At 42.4% G+C, this 15,751-nt stretch overlaps 2 protein-coding genes across 3 annotated transcripts in view; one reads left to right on the top strand and one right to left on the bottom strand.

Annotated features, from left to right (window-relative positions):
- The window catches only part of TTBK2 (tau tubulin kinase 2), a 174,794-nt gene extending 163,438 nt beyond the window's left edge, over positions 1-11,356 (bottom strand). Inside the window, exon 1 of one of the 2 annotated variants that reach the window (XM_050799381.1) lies at positions 11,211-11,356. The gene's annotated coding sequence lies outside the window, so the exon portion shown is untranslated. Of the gene's footprint in view, positions 1-10,786; positions 11,179-11,210 lie in introns of those variants that run through there. The other variant, XM_050799380.1, reaches the window with a different exon arrangement.
- CCNDBP1 (cyclin D1 binding protein 1) overlaps positions 1-15,751 on the top strand; it is a 507,674-nt gene that overhangs the window by 232,979 nt on the left and 258,944 nt on the right. The gene's annotated exons all lie outside the window — the stretch shown is intronic.

Genomic DNA, 15,751 nt, shown 5'->3' on the forward strand with positions numbered 1-15,751 from the left:
AGAAAAAAAAAAAAACCACAAATGGCCAACAGGTATATGAAAAAATGCTTAATACCACTAATCATCAGAGAAACGTAAATCAAAACCACAATGTGGTATCGTCTCACCCCAGTTAAAATGGCTTATATGAAAAAGGCAGTAACAAATGCTGACAAGGATATGGAGAAAGGGGAACCCTCATGCACTGCTGGTAGGAATGGAAATTAGTACAGCCACTATGGAGGCAGTATGCAGGGTCCCCAAAACAACCAAAACTAGAACTTCCATATTATCCAGCAATTCCACTACTGGGTATACATCCAAAAGAAAGGAAATCAATACAGCAAAGAGATATCTGTACTCCCATGTTCACTGCAGCACTATTAACAATAGCCAAAATGGAATCAACCTAAGTGTCTATCTGGATGAATGGATAAAGAAAATATGGAATATTATTCGGCCATAAAAAAGAATGAAATGTTCTTATTTGCGGCAACATGGATGCAACTGGAGGCCATTACCTTAAGTGAAATAAGCCAAGTACAGAAAGACAAATGTTATATGTTTTCACTCATATGCCAGAGCTAAAAGAGTGAATCTCATGAAGACAGAGAGTAGATTGGCGGTTTATCAGAAGCTAAAAAGGGGAAGGAGAGGGGGAAGAAAGGGAAAAAAAAGAATATAAATGTATTTATTGTTACTGAACTGTACATATAAAATGGTAAAGATGGTAAATTATATTTGCATGCTTTACCTCAATTTAAAAAAAATTTTGGCTGGGCATGGTGGCTCACAACCATAATTTCAGCACTTTCGGAGGCCAAGGCAGGTGGATCACTTGAGCCCAGGAGTATGAGACCAGCCTGGACAACATGGCAAAACCCCATCACTACAAAAAAAAAAAAATTAGCCTGGCATGGTGGCATGTGCCTGTGGTCCCAACTACTCAGGAGGCTGAGGTGGGAAGATTGCTTGAGCCCAGGAGGCAGAAGTTGTGGTGAGCCAAGATCATGCCACTGCACTCCAGCCTAGATGACAAAGTGAGACCCTGTCTCAAAAAAAACAAACCTTTTAAAATAAAGTTAATATAATTACTTGATCAAAAAGGAAATAAAAATAAACCAATGCCACCAACTATTTTTAGACTGGCAAAAGTACAGATTAGGACAGGCGAGGTGGCTCACACCTGTAATCCCAGCACTTTGGGAGGTGGAGGTGGGACGACTGCCCCGGAGTTGAAGACCAGCTTAGGCAACATAGTAAGATGCCGTCTGTACAAAATTTTAAAAATTAGGTGTGGTGGCATGCATCTATAGTCCTAGCTATTCAGAAAGCTGAAGCAGGAGGATCACTTGAGCCTAGGAGTTCAGAGTTGCAGTGAGCCATGATTGTGCCACTGCATTCCAGCCTGGGTAACAGAACAAGACCCTGTCTCAAAAAAAAAAAAAAAAAAAAAAAGTATGGATTAGTTCTCAAATGTGTTTTAACTTGAAGCAAATTTTGAGTACTCACCTATAGAAAAGAGGCATTATCATAGTTAATATCACAGAAGAAAGTATTTAAATTAAAAAGTGAGGACTTTTGTACACCTCTAGTAGGAATATACTTTGTTGTTGCATACTAATCGTCCAGTGTGCATGCTAAGGGAATGTACTTTGAAAATGGTATTGTACTGTATTATAAAACAAAGCTGAAGATATGCGTACCCTGTGACTCAGCAACTCCTTTACTAGGTATATATCCTAGAAATATCTTTTCCCTATGCACACCAGCAAACAGGTACAAGAATGTTCAGTCACGTTGTCCACAAATGGTAAAAACTACAAACAACCCAAATGTCCAGCAAGAGAAGAATGGATAAATTATAGTATATTCATCCAGTATATACATTCATAGAGCAGCTTCTTACTGCTGCCGTAACAAATATGACAAATTTAGTGGCAAAACAACACAAATTTATATTCTAATAGCTCTAGAGGTCAGAAGTCTGGGCTTCTGCTGGGCTAAAGCTCTAGGGAGAATTTATTTGCTTACCTTTTCTAGCTTCTAGAACCCACCTGAATTGTTTTGTTTTTGTTTTTGTTTTTTTGTTTTGTTTTTTAAGAGACAGGGTCTCACGACGTTCTCCAGGCTGGAGTGCAGTAGCTAGCTATTCACAGGCTCAATTATTACACACTACAGTCTCAAAGTCCTGAGCCCAAGCGATCCTCCTGCCTCGCCTTCCAAATAGTTGGGAATACAAGTGCACCACCAGGCCCAGCTTGCCTGAATTATTTGGTTTACCGCCTCATCCCCCACCTTCAAAGTCAGTAGTATAACATCTTCAAATCTCTCTCTGACCCTTGCTTCCACGTCACATCTCCTTCTCTCTCTCTGACAAAGTACATGCCTCCCTCTTATGAGCACCCCCTTGTGATTACATCGGATCCACCCAGATAATCAAGGAAAATCCTCCTCTTGCAAGAGCCTTAATTTAATCACATCTGCAAAGTCTCTTCTGCCACATAAGTTAACATATTCATGTGTTGGGGATTATGACATGAACATTTTGGGGGGCCATTATTCCACTTACCACAAAACTACACTAAAAAGAAAATGAAGAAAATATTGCTGCCGGGCGCGGTGGCTCAAGCCTGTAATCCCAGCACTTTGGGAGGCCGAGACGGGTGGATCACGAGGTCAGGAGATCGAGACCATCCTGGTGAACACAGTGAAACCCCGTCTCTACTAAAACTACAAAAAACTAGCCAGGCGAGGTGGCGGGCGCCTGTAGTCCCAGCTACTCGGGAGGCTGAGGCAGAAGGCGTGAACCTGGGAGGCGGAGCTTGCAGTGAGCTGAGATCTGGCCACTGCACTCCAGCCTGGGCGACAGAGCGAGACTCCGTCTCAAAAAAAAAAAAAAAAAAAAGAAAATATTGCTATACTGAACTATATGAATCTCACAAACAACACTGAAAAAAGTTAAGCAAGACAAAATAATATACACAGTATGAGCCCTTTTACAGATAAAAGTTCAAAAATAAGCAAAACTAAACTACATTAAATGGAGATGCAAATATAGATTGTTAAGTTTATAAAGAAAAGCAAAAACATTATTATCACAAATATCATAAGAATGGATAGCTCTGCGGTAAAGAAAGTAGGTGAAAGCCAGGCAACTTACACCTGTAGTAATCACAGCTACTAGGGAGGCTGAGGATCACTTGAGCGCAGAAGTTTGAGACTAGCCTAAACAACATAGGGAGATCCCATCTCAACAAAACAAAACAAAAAAGGCAGGTGAGATCAGGAACGGGAGTCTGAGATGCTGGCAATGTTTTATTTATTGAACACTGGCTTTATAATTAATTATTAATTAAACTGCACATATATGTTTTATATACACCACGACTAATATAGCTTATAAAGAACAGTAACAGGCCGGGCGCGGTGGCTCAAGCCTATAATCCCAGCACTTTGGGAGGCTGAGACAGGTGGATCACGAGGTCAGGAGATCGAGACCATCCTGGCTAACACGGTGAAACCCCGTCTCTACTAAAAAATACATAAAAAACTAGCCGGGTGAGGTGGCGGACGCCTGTAGTCTCAGCTGCGCAGGAGGCTGAGGCAGGAGAATGGCGTAAACCCGGGAGGCAGAGCTTGCAGTGAGCTGAGATCCGGCCTCAAAAAAAAAAAAAAAAGAACAGTAACAAATAATAGTTATACAAACCAGAAACAGAGAAAGCCAGACATATAATAGATTAGGCAACAATAATCTAGCAATGTGAGAGACAGCAGAAGAGTGCCCCATCTACACAATTAAAAAAAGCCAGTTCACCTGTGAGTTGAGCATGAAGCAGAAATATAGGTTTGGAATAAAGAAACAACCTTAGAAGTATGCACACAATTTACATCTTCCTAATAGAGTACACATTTCTTGAGGTCAAGAGCATCTACGCATTCAATTCTACTCATCTAGCATCTAGCCTAATACCTACCATAGAACCTTTCACCTCCCATACGGCTGAATGAAATTAAATAGTCCTTCGGCAAATAACTGGACAGTTGATTTGAAAATTTAACACATGCTCATTCAATAAATTGTCATGAATACATGGAAGAGAAAAAAGAAGCATAATGCATAGCTTTGCCCTTAATGAGTTAACAATCAGGGGAAGAAAAGTTATTATTTCAAAAAATAATTATTTCCAAAATAATATTTGAATGAGAACACATAATACAAAAACAGAAATTAACAGTAACTATCTGGGTTTAAAAGGCAAAAAAATAGGGACTCAGCACCGTGGCTCATGCCTGTAATCCCAGCACTTTGGGAGGCCGAGGCACACGGATCACGAGGTCAGGAGTTTGAGACCAGCCTGGCCAACATGGTGAAACCCTATCTCTACTAAAAATATAAAAATTAGCCAGGCATGGTGGCAGGTGCCTGTAATCCCAGCTACTCAGGAGGCCGAGACAGGAGAATCGCTTGAACCCAGGAGGCGGAGGATGCAGTAAGCTGAGACTGCACCATTGCACTCTAGTCTAGCTGACAAGAGTGAAACTCCATCTCAAAAAAAAAAAGTAAAAAATAGAAAAAGTTAACCTACATCAATTTGTAAGGGCCAAATGCATACAAAATATTGAACGGGGAGGTTAATACTAGCTAGGATTGTCATACAAAGTTTCTTACAAGAGGTGGATATGATTTGTAGAAGAGGGTCTGGTCAATTGCAAAATAGCCACATATTTCTCCCATTCCTGTACATACATCCCTTTGCAATGTGCCCTTGATACATATCCCATGGAGAGATAGGATTGTGCTGGGCACTGTGGCACATACCTATAATCCCAGCTACTAGAGAGGCTGAGGCAGGAAGATTGCTTGAGCCCAATAGTTTCAATCCAGCCTGGGCAACATAGCAAGATCTTGTCTCTAACAAAAGAGGTAGATCATTCCTTTGGTTCCTTTCTCCTTCTCTGAAACTGGGGTTGGCCATGTGACTTGTTCTGGCCAATGGGACATTAGCAAACATGACCCAGAATCCAGAAAAACACTTATACACTGGACTTGCCCTCTTTTGCTACTTTTGGAGCCCAGACTCATGAGAACGAACTCAAGCTAGCCAACTGTCTCATATAAATGAGAACAAACAAGACCAAAAAAAGTACTATTCAGCTGAGCCTAAACTGCCAACCCACAGAACAGTTAACTTATAAATAATCACTGTTTTAGCATCTAAATTTTGGGGTGCTTTGTTTCAAGGCAAAAGTTAACTAAGGTGGTATGCAAAGGCACAGAAGAGGAAATAAGCATAACATAACAAGCGCATGGGAAAATAAATGATAAGATTAGTCTACATCAGGGGTGTCCAATCTTTTGGCTTCTCTGAGCTACAGTGGAAGAACTGTCTTATACCACACATGAAATAAACTAACACTAACGATAGCTGATGAGTTAAACACACACACACATAAACACACACACTACAAAAGCTCATAATGTCTTAAGAAAGTTTACAAATTTGTGTTGAGCCACATTCAAAGCCCTCCCGGGCTGCATGCGGCCCATGGGCCACAGGTTGGATAAGCTTGGTCTATGTGAAAAGGGTGCTTATTGGGAGAAAGAATACATAGGCCTGAAACGTAAACTGAGTTCAAACTGCAAAAACCAGGCTAGGAAGAGGATGGATATCACTCTGTTTCAGTCGGCAAGGTGGCACAGGGTGGGCCTGAAGGCACCCCTCCAGGAGCAGGAGGATGATATGATGTAAGAGGAAAAAAGTCCACTTAGAAGACGATTACTATCACTGTTATCTCTCAGGCTAAAGGAATAAACTTCTCCTACATTTAGGAGGGAAACTAGATAATTCACCAAATAGCACAGTTTTATAACTGTTATATAGTTTATATAAGATTCTACTCTTTGGCCAGACCTGGTGGCTCACACTTGTAATCCCAGCACTTTGGGAGGCCAACGTGGGTGGATCACCTGAGGTCAGGAGTTTGAGACCAGCCCGGCCAACATGATGAAACTCCATCTCTACTAAAAATGCAAAAAAAAAATTAGCTGGGCATGGTGGCGGGCACCTGTAGTTCCAGCTACTCGGGAGGCTGAGGCAGGAGAATTGCTTGAACCCGGGAGGCGGAGGTTGCAGTGAGCTGAGAACGTGCCATTGCACTCCAGCCTGGGTGACAAGAGCAAAACTCCATCTCAAAAAAAAAAAAAAGTATCTAAATTGTTATGTTTTAAAATAAAACAAGATCATGTGTAGAAACAAGTTTACAAAGAGTACACACCTGCTAAATTTTTCAAGGCATCTAATATACTGATAAACAACAGAAATAAGGTGCAAGGGTAGGAAAAGCCCAATGGGATTTTGCTTTTGTTTTTGTTTTTATCCCATAGATCTTAGCAAGAGCTCCTCTGAAGAGTTAGTAAAAAGAAATGAAGATTTGTAAAGAACTCCATTTGCTGATGACAAAAGAAGAGAAGGTAAGTTTATTCACCACTCATACTTCAACTGTTCTTTATAAACTTTCAGGGGAGGTAAATTATACTTCAGGCAACCTGCAATCTCTCTGAGCTCAGTAAATCTAAGTAAAATATCTATTAAAAGTAAAGAGAAGCTTTACAGGTCAGTATGGTTACAATTACTGACAACAAAATAAAAGTGTAAACAACCTAGTTTTCCTCTCCCTGGCTACCATACTAGCAACACATAAACAAATTCTTCCCTTACAGGAAGTACAGTGTAACTTACATGGCCAGATTGTTAAGGAAAACACTAAACATCCCTTGGGTAAACAAAATCATTCCTCAAGTAAAATCTACTATAACCAAATCAACCGAGCAAAGCATTATGTCTGCGATTCCCACTAAGACAAAGAAAAATCAATACAGAACCTTTTCTGTATCTTCATTGCAATAACATTTTAAGTATATTAACTTCCTTTTTTTTTTTTTTTTTTGAGATGGAGTCTTGCTCTGTCACTCAGGCTGGAGTGCAATGGCACTGTTTCGGCTCACCGCAAGCTCCGCCTCCCGGGTTCAAGCGATTTTTCTGCCTCAGCTTCCTGAGTAGCTGGGACTACAGGTGTGCGCCACCATACCCGGCTAATTTTTGTATGTTTTGTAGAGACAGGGTTTCACCATAGTGGCTAGGCTGGTCTCGAACTCCTGACTTCGTGATCTGCCCGCCTAGGCCTCCCAAAGTGCTAGGATTACAGCATGAGCCACCCCGCCTGGCCTCAACTTCCTTTTTTTAAAAACAGCAAAACTGGCCAGGCACAGTATAATATAATATATCCTAATCACTTGTACATTTAATGAATCACCTATAAGATGCTGGACCCTAGCTACAGAGACACTATAGCCATCTACTTGGAACGCCTCTTTCTTGTAACCATGGCTTGTACTCTGGCTTCTGGTAACACAGTCCTAACTTCTCATGGTTCAAACAGAGAGTGTGAAAACATAACATAGGAATTTTGTCAGTATTCAAGCAATTGAGGCTTGGGAGAATCCAAAGTAGAAACCCATATTGGAGGGAGAACGGGGACTCTTTAGGACAAAACTCTTCCAAGTGTTCTTGTGTTCTGAAAGAACTTGTCTAAAGCTGTTTCAGGGGTTGTGTGGACATTTAATTCCAAATAGCCTTTTAAATTTAAAAACATTTATTTTTTCATTATTTATTTAATTATTTAATGAATTATAGGGATAATATATCCACTAGCCTCTGAACCTGGTGAAGTATGTAGAATGAACTGTGGCTGATGAAACAGAAACTTCTTCCCTGAACCCACCTCTTGACTGTTAGGTCTGTTAAATGTTCATGTCTGCATCTTCCCTTCACAATACTTGGAACACTTGTAATTCCTTCCTCTGCAAATGTCTGCTTCCACTATTTGTAAGCTCCAAAAGTGAGTAGATTATTTATCTTGTCGGCTGTTAAATCTCTAACCCCTAGCACAGTAACATGGTAGATGCTTAGCAAGTATTCAATCAAGGAATGAGGCTACTATTATACAGTAATTCCCCTTATCCATGGTTTCACTATCTGCAGTTTCAGTTACCCATGGTCAACCACAGTCCAAAAATATTAAATGGAGAATTCCAGAAATAAACAATTCATATGTTTTAAATTGTACGTTGTTTTGAGTATGGTGATGAAAAAAAAATCCACAAATACTGAAGGTATATTGCAATATTACTAATCAAATAAACAGAAATATCTCCAGCTACATTTTGAGTGTCTCTCAAAAACCTCAACAAGAGCAAAAAATGAATATATGACTACAGTAATTTTAAGTAGCATACCCTCAAATTGAAAAGACTATTTGCTATATATTTATAAAAGAATATTTCCTATAGGAGTTTTTTTTAAGTGTGGAAAGAAGTAAGCTATAGCTATATTTTCCATAATTCTCAAAGACTTTTTATTTTGCTGATCAACTCAGTTCTTACTAGTTCAATAATGATCATAAACACTTTCCCTTGTCATATATTTTTATTTATTTAAGAGATGGGGTCTTGCTCTGTCACCTAGGCTGGAGTGCAGCGGAACAATTACAGATCACAGCAGCCTCAACCTCTGATCCTCCCACTCTGTCTCCCTAGTAGCTGGAACCACAGGTGTGAGCCACCATGCCCGGCTACATTTTTGTTTGTTTGTTTTTTGTAGAGACAGGATCTCCCTGTGTTACCTTGGCTGGTCTCAAACTCCTAGGCTCAAGTGATCCTCCTGCCTTGGCCTCCCAAAGTGCTGGGATTACAGGCATGAATTGTTTTTTTTAAAGCAGCAAACGTTTATTAACTCACACAGTTTCTGAGGATTAGAATCTGAAAGTGTCTCAGGTAGGTGGTTCTGGCTCAGAGTCTCTCATGAGTTGCAATCAAGCAGTCATCTGGATATATGTTACTTTTTAAAGTCATAAAGCATATAAAAAAATTGGCTGCCCCCAACCAAAGTGAAATTTAAATTCCACGATCACAGCTAACTCGGATCTGTAATATTCATTTACTGTGAAAAACCAATAACTTATTGTTGCCATATTTTTAATGCACTTTTTAGAAGTAAAATACCCTCAAAAATTGTCTAAATTATACAAACTTCCCTTCTAGTATTACATCTAAAGATATTTGAAGCCCCACATAATTGAGTTCAATTTGCTAAAGCAAATGAGGTCTAACCTCATGAAGATTTCCTGAAGTATTAAAATAATCAGCACTTAAAATCAAAAGAAGATACAAAAAACTGAAGTCATATATAATGCAGTAGAGAATTTACTAAATTATGTATTAACCATAGTACAAGATAATGAGCAAGATATATTATTCTCAGTCAGCCCCCTACCAATGTACAAATTTGCATCAACTTGATATTACATATTAAATTAATGAAGTTATGGACTTTAATTTCTTCTACGTGTCTAAAACTGGAAGAGGGGAAAAAGCATTTCCTAACATTCTATCATAAAAGAAAAATGTTAGAGAAACTTTCCTTTAAAATCATGCTTCATATGTCCCTTTCCGAGTCTTGATAAAATGTTATCATATAGGAAAACATAAGCTTCTAAATCAAAGATTTCCTTCAATGTTTTCAATTTGCATAGATCACAATATAACATACACTTATTAATCTTGTATTTGTCATCATTACTGCTTCTTTCTTTAAAAAAAAAAAAAAGGAAAGAAAGCCAGCAATACATAGCATTCAATTCCCTCGATAAGTTAAAATCATTTCCTCCCTCTATCCCCAAATGGACGTTATTCTATTCCATTTAGCCAAAAGTACACAGCCAACATACCTTTGTGGTATACTGTGGCAAATCAGGGTTTAGATACCAATGCAACTGTTATGAATGGCTCAGAACCAAACATTGTAACAAAACACACTGAGTGGATCCTCCCTCTGCGTGTGTGTGTCTACATGTGCCCATTCATAACATGACCCTCCTACACACACAGAAACTCAATTTCTACTGAATAACAAAACATCTTCACTTTATTAAAAGTGTATAATAAAACTGTCCTCTTTAGTGTTCAAAGAAAGAACAAGTTCTAAAGTGATGAGAGAGAAGAGTTAATACCATCATTGCTGCTACCCATCAACTTTAATTCAAAGTACAACTCAATGTCATTTTTACCTCTACTGTAGCCTCGACGGAAACAAAATTAACTTCGCCGTAGGATAAAGTATCCTGGCATCCCAATGGATTATTTACTTCTCTGATTTGACAGAACATATACGTGGGTCTTTTGTCCCTCCCACAGCATCCCAGGGTGTCAACATCATCTCTGTCAAAGCAAATGACGAGCAAATCCCTCAGATCACTACTTCAGCACCCTAAGTACGAGAAAGTCGCGGCCTTCACTGTCGTTACAACACAGCAAACAGATTCCGTAGTCCCATGTTCCTTTCCATTATAGTTGGGGAGGTGGGTGGGAAATAAGCGCTCAGATTTCCTAGGAATCCTTCGTGTTCGGTGCTGGTACCAGGAGTGGCATAAGTACAAGTGATATGTGGGTCACCCACAGAGAGAGACGCAGAACGAAGCTTCATGACCCTCCAAGTTCAGTGAAGATACCCAAAGCCTCGGGCAAAACGGGGCGGCAGCCTTCGGGGAAATGGGGCAGAACCAGAACGATCTCCGAGATGGAGAGTGACGGGGTCTGGCACGAGCCCGGGGCTTGCAGCGACCTGAGAGTCCCCGGTACCCCTCCCCTCCTCAGCAGGCTCGGTCACTCGGCGAGGGGTGCGGCCGGAGGAGGGGGTCGGGACTGGGGGAGGGCGGCGCCCTGGGGGGTCGGGGGGGTGTGTCCTACCTGGGCCGTGGCGGACGCAGGGGTTTCTGGAGGAGGGCTCTGGTCCAGCTCAGGACCGGGACCGGCGGGGGTTAACCCTCAGCAGGCGGGACCGCCACTGCCTGCCCATCCCCCGCCGCCGACTGCGGCGGGACCCGAGCGCGGCTTCCAGGGCCGGCCGGCTGGGTAGTTTCCTGGGGTACCGTCCGCGTTTACTGGCGGCGGCGGCGGCTGCTGCTGTTACTGCTGCTGCCGGCTCCCCCAAGCCGCTGCTCTTGTGCCAGCACCTGCTCCCCCTCCTGCCGCCGCCGCCGCCTCGTCCCCACCGCTCCCATCGCCGCTGCGGCGACTACTGCAGCGCCCGCTGACCCGACCCGACGTTATTCTCCCCCCCTCGTAACCCGACACAGCCTAGCCCACCTGCCCTGCCAGCGCGCACGCCCACCTCTCCGCTACAGGTGCTGATTGGAGAGTGCGTTCCGAACTCGCAGCGTCGGTTGGCTAATCCCATTGCCTATCACGAAGGGGGCGGAGAGTCGGTCAGAAACCGTCTCCGCCCCCCACCGGAGAATTGCCGCTATCTTCAGGTTTGCCTGAGAGGGCGAGTTACCGGGAAAGGAGCATCACAATGGCAGCGCGCATGCGCCTAGGAATTCTGGGCCTCGTAGTTCCAGCCACAGCCGCAACTCCCCGCCCGTCCCGAGGAGAGAAGTAGGGCTTCCGAGACAAGTAGTTTGCGCACATAGGTGTTTTCCTAGCGTGACAGTTAAATTCATTATAGAGGGATGGTTGGGACCCCAGGGTTGGGCTTTTCGGAATAAAATCGGAAATGCTTTGTCACGATACGAAATTACACACTGAGGCAGTCGCGATGAAGGGCCCAAATCGTGAGGCCCTGCAAGCCTTAAGGATCCATCCTCTTCCTCAGCGTCAGCGCTGCCAGGATCCCGCAAATTGGCGCCGTCCCCAGAACCGCCTAACGTGAAGCTAATCATCTTTGGGGGACCGGAGAAGGGCCTTAGGTGTGACGAGGAAAGGAGATGGGCACTTCCATAAACGAATGTCAGCCTAGAGACCGGAGTGTCCTTACGGTTTCCCAACCCAAGAGCAAGATTTCATTCCCTCTGTGAAACCAGCTAAAGACTCAATGAGCAGCCCCGGTGCACACCAGTGTGCGATGCTAAGCAAGTGTATGCGGGAGGTGCTTAAAGCCTTTCAAAGAAAAGCGAGGAGGGCGGAGCAAGGACGCTGTGCAGGATGCGTTTCTATTTAGTGTGGTGTCAGCCGCTTTGGTGAAGGAAAACCTTAAGATTAAGCACCTCTCCCATCTTTGCCCACCAATGTACAGTAGAGAAAACCCATTAAAAACCCTAAACAGCTTTCTTAAGGTTATAAAACTAATTAGTGGCAAAATGAAAACTCAGGTCTCTCATACGCCCCACATCTACTGTTCTTTCTACTTAAGAATCACAATGATCCCCAGGGGTCTGCCATGGATGGAAAGAATGCAATGAATTATGAACTTCATCTTTATTTTAAATCCTTTTCTTCACTCAAGTGACATTGTCATTAAAGCTGAGTAAGAATATAGAAAGGTAAATGACTAATCCTATATTCAGTCTTGGAACTGTTCCTATAGAATCTGTTTCTTCTTATTCAGGAAGTACCACAGCCTCTTGCCATTCTTTTTAAAAACAGCAGGCGTCTCTACTATCTGTCATGTCCAGATCCTTGGATTAAAAGCAGGACAAAATGTATATTAAAGGCAAGTGATGATGCAGCTCATCTTGTTCTATGCAAACATAAAGATGTTGCCAAATTGTTTTTTATTTCTACTGATTAAAACCATAAGTTACTTTTTCCATTACTATGTCTAATAGAGTATTTCATTCATTTCAGAATATTGGCCAATCATGTAATTTGAATAAGAAAACATTAGGGTTTCTGTAAATATTTTTCTTTAAAATTAAAGAAGTTTATAGGAGCCAGGCACAGTGGCTAATGCCTGTAATCCCAGCACTTTGAGAGGCTGAGGTGGGAGGATCACTTGAGTCCAGGAGTTCAAGACCAAACTGGGCAATGTAAGGAAACTCCTTCTGTTAAAAAAAAAAAATTATCATGGAAACATGGATTTTAAATTTTTTTCTAATTAGCCAGGCATGGTAGCATGCCCCTGTAGTCTCAGCTATTCAGGAGGCTGAGGCAGGAGGATCAATTGAGCTCAGGAGTTCAAGACCAGCCTGGGCAACATAACAAGACCTTGTCTCTACACACAAAAAATTTTTAATTAGCCAGCCTGTCTCTACCAAAAATACAAAAATTAGCCAGGTGTGGTGGCGTGCACCTGTAGTCCCAGTCACTTGGGAGGCTGAGGCAGGAGGATTTCTTGAGTCCTGGATGTCAAGGCTGCAGTGAGCTATCATCACATCACTGCACTCCAGTCTGGGAAACAGTGATACCCTGTCTTTAAAAAAGAAAAAAAAAAGTTTATAGGGGAAAAATGTCCAGATTCATTGAAATTAGGCTTAGCAACAAAAGTTTCCCCTTTTCTCTAGTCTTTTCCATTTAAGAATTATTGAGCTGTCCCCAGAGACACTCTTTCAGTCAGACTAAATGTCAATGTAATACGTTATTCAAGAGCTGGTACTGGAGTTTAGGAATCCCCTTTGAGATATAGATATAGACAGATCTGAATTATATATATTTAAAACTCAGATATATATGTATATATCTCTTTTAAGAAATAAGCTGGGCCGGGCGCGGTGGCTCAAGCCTGTAATCCCAGCACTTTGGGAGGCCGAGACGGGTGGATCATGAGGTCAGGAGATCGAGACCATCCTGGCTAACACAGTGAAACCCCGTCTCTACTAAAAAGAATACAAAAAACTAGCCGGGCGACGTGGCGGACACCTGTAGTCCCAGCTACTCGGGAGGCTGAGGCAGGAGAATGGAGTGAACCCGGGAGGCGGAGCTTGCAGTGAGCCCAGATCGCGCCACTGCACTCCAGCCTGGGCAACAGAGCGAGACTCCGTCTCAAAAAAAAAAGAAATAAGCTGGGCCTAGTAGCTCACACTTGTAATCCCAGCACTTTAGGAGGCCAAGGCAGGAGGATCCCTTGAGCCCTAGAGTTGGAGACCAGCCCTAGCAACATAGTGAGACTCTATTGCTACAAAAAATATATATTTTTAATTAGCTGGCCCCTGTAAATCCAGCTACCCAGGAGGCTAAGGCAGGAGGATTGCTTGAGCCCAGGAGGTCGAGGCTGCAGTGACCTATGATTGCACCACTGCACTCCAGCCTGGGTGACAACACAAGGCTCTGTCTCTAATAAATAAATGTGGTAGCCAGCCTTCTGGATGGCCCCCAATGATCCCTACCTCACTTACTCTCGTTCTTATTTATTCCTGTCCATACTGAATTGGACTGACCTGTGTAACTAATAGGATTTTCCAGAAATTATGGTGTGGGAATATCAAGGCCAGGTTATAACAGACATTGTAGCTTCTGCCTTATGCCTTCTTGGATCACTTATTTCGAGAGAAGCCAGTTGTCCTTTCCCGAATATACTCTAGCAGTCCCATGCAGTGGTCCCCTGGCGAGGAACTGAAGCATCACATCAATAATCAGCACCGGTTTGCCATCTATGTTAGTGAGCCATTCTTAGAAATGAATCCTCCAGCCCCAGTCAAGCCTTCAGATGACTGAAAGCCCAGCTGGCTTCTTAACCACCACCTTGTGAGACACTCCAAGCCAGAATCACCCAGCTAAGTCACTTCCAAAATGGAGACCCACAGAAACTATGTGATATAGTAAATGTTTACTATTGCTTTAAGCACTAACTTTTGGGATAATTGGTCATGCCGCAAGAGATAACTAATAAAGTAAGACGTGGGAAAATAAGAGACAGGAATAACTCAAGTCTAAGGATGTGTCCCTGGATAAGTCTAAAGGAATCAGACAGATTCTAGGATCAGTCTTACAGCATATGCAAAGATATGATGTCCAAAGTTCAGATTTACACTGAAAAGTCCCTACACAGGACATAAAGCCCCTTTCAACACAGCTTCTTTTCTCCTAGCATGAAATAAATAACATATTGAAGAATCTCTTCTATTCCTTTCCTTTCATTTCTGTCCTCTTCTGCCTATCTTTAGGTATCACTTTGTAACCTTCTTCCCAGAATCCAAACAGAAAAGGATCTAGATGTGTCACTTACATCAAATTGTTATCGGGACAGCACCCCAGTGTGAATCCGTGTTCAGCTCAAGGAAAAGAGACCTCTGCCCTTTTCTCTTTCTGTGTCTCTCTTTAGAAACACATCTCAGAGTTGCACACGAGAAGTGGGTAAATTATATGATATGTTAATTATATCTCAATAAATCTCTTTTTAAAAACTCAGTTCACAGTGCTTTGAAACATGAAACTCAATCGTGAACTGGTGCTCAAGCACTTCGGAAAACCAGCAAGCAGCCTTGTTTTTCAGTTTTTCATCAAATCAGTTTCTATTTGAACGTTACTTAAACCACAAACAAAATCCCCGTAAACAAGATTTTTTGCTTTTTTGTGAGACAGTCTTGCTCTGTCACCCAGGCTGGAGTGCAGTGGTGCGATCTCAGCTCATTGCAACCTCCGCCTCCCAGGTTTACGCCATTCTCCTGCCTCAGCCTCCCGAGTAGCTGGGACTACAGGCGCCCGCCACCTCACCTGGCTAATTTTTTGTATTTTTAGTAGAGACGGGGTTTCACCGTGTTAGCCAGGATGATCTTGATCTCCTGACCTCATGATCTGCCCGCCTCAGCCTCTCAAAGTGCTGGGATTACAGGCTTGAACCACCGCACCCGTGCCCCCGTGCCCGGCCCCCAAAAACAAGTTTTTATAGAGCCTACTAATGCCATCTACTCTGATAGGCACTGGGCAAACAAATTTGAATAAATTCAGTCCTGTCCCTCAGGGTTTCACAATGTAATGATTAGCAAACATGCAAAT

The sequence above is a fragment of the Macaca thibetana genome, chromosome 7, assembly GCF_024542745.1.
Source record: "Macaca thibetana thibetana isolate TM-01 chromosome 7, ASM2454274v1, whole genome shotgun sequence".
Classification (NCBI taxonomy): Eukaryota; Metazoa; Chordata; class Mammalia; order Primates; family Cercopithecidae; genus Macaca; species Macaca thibetana.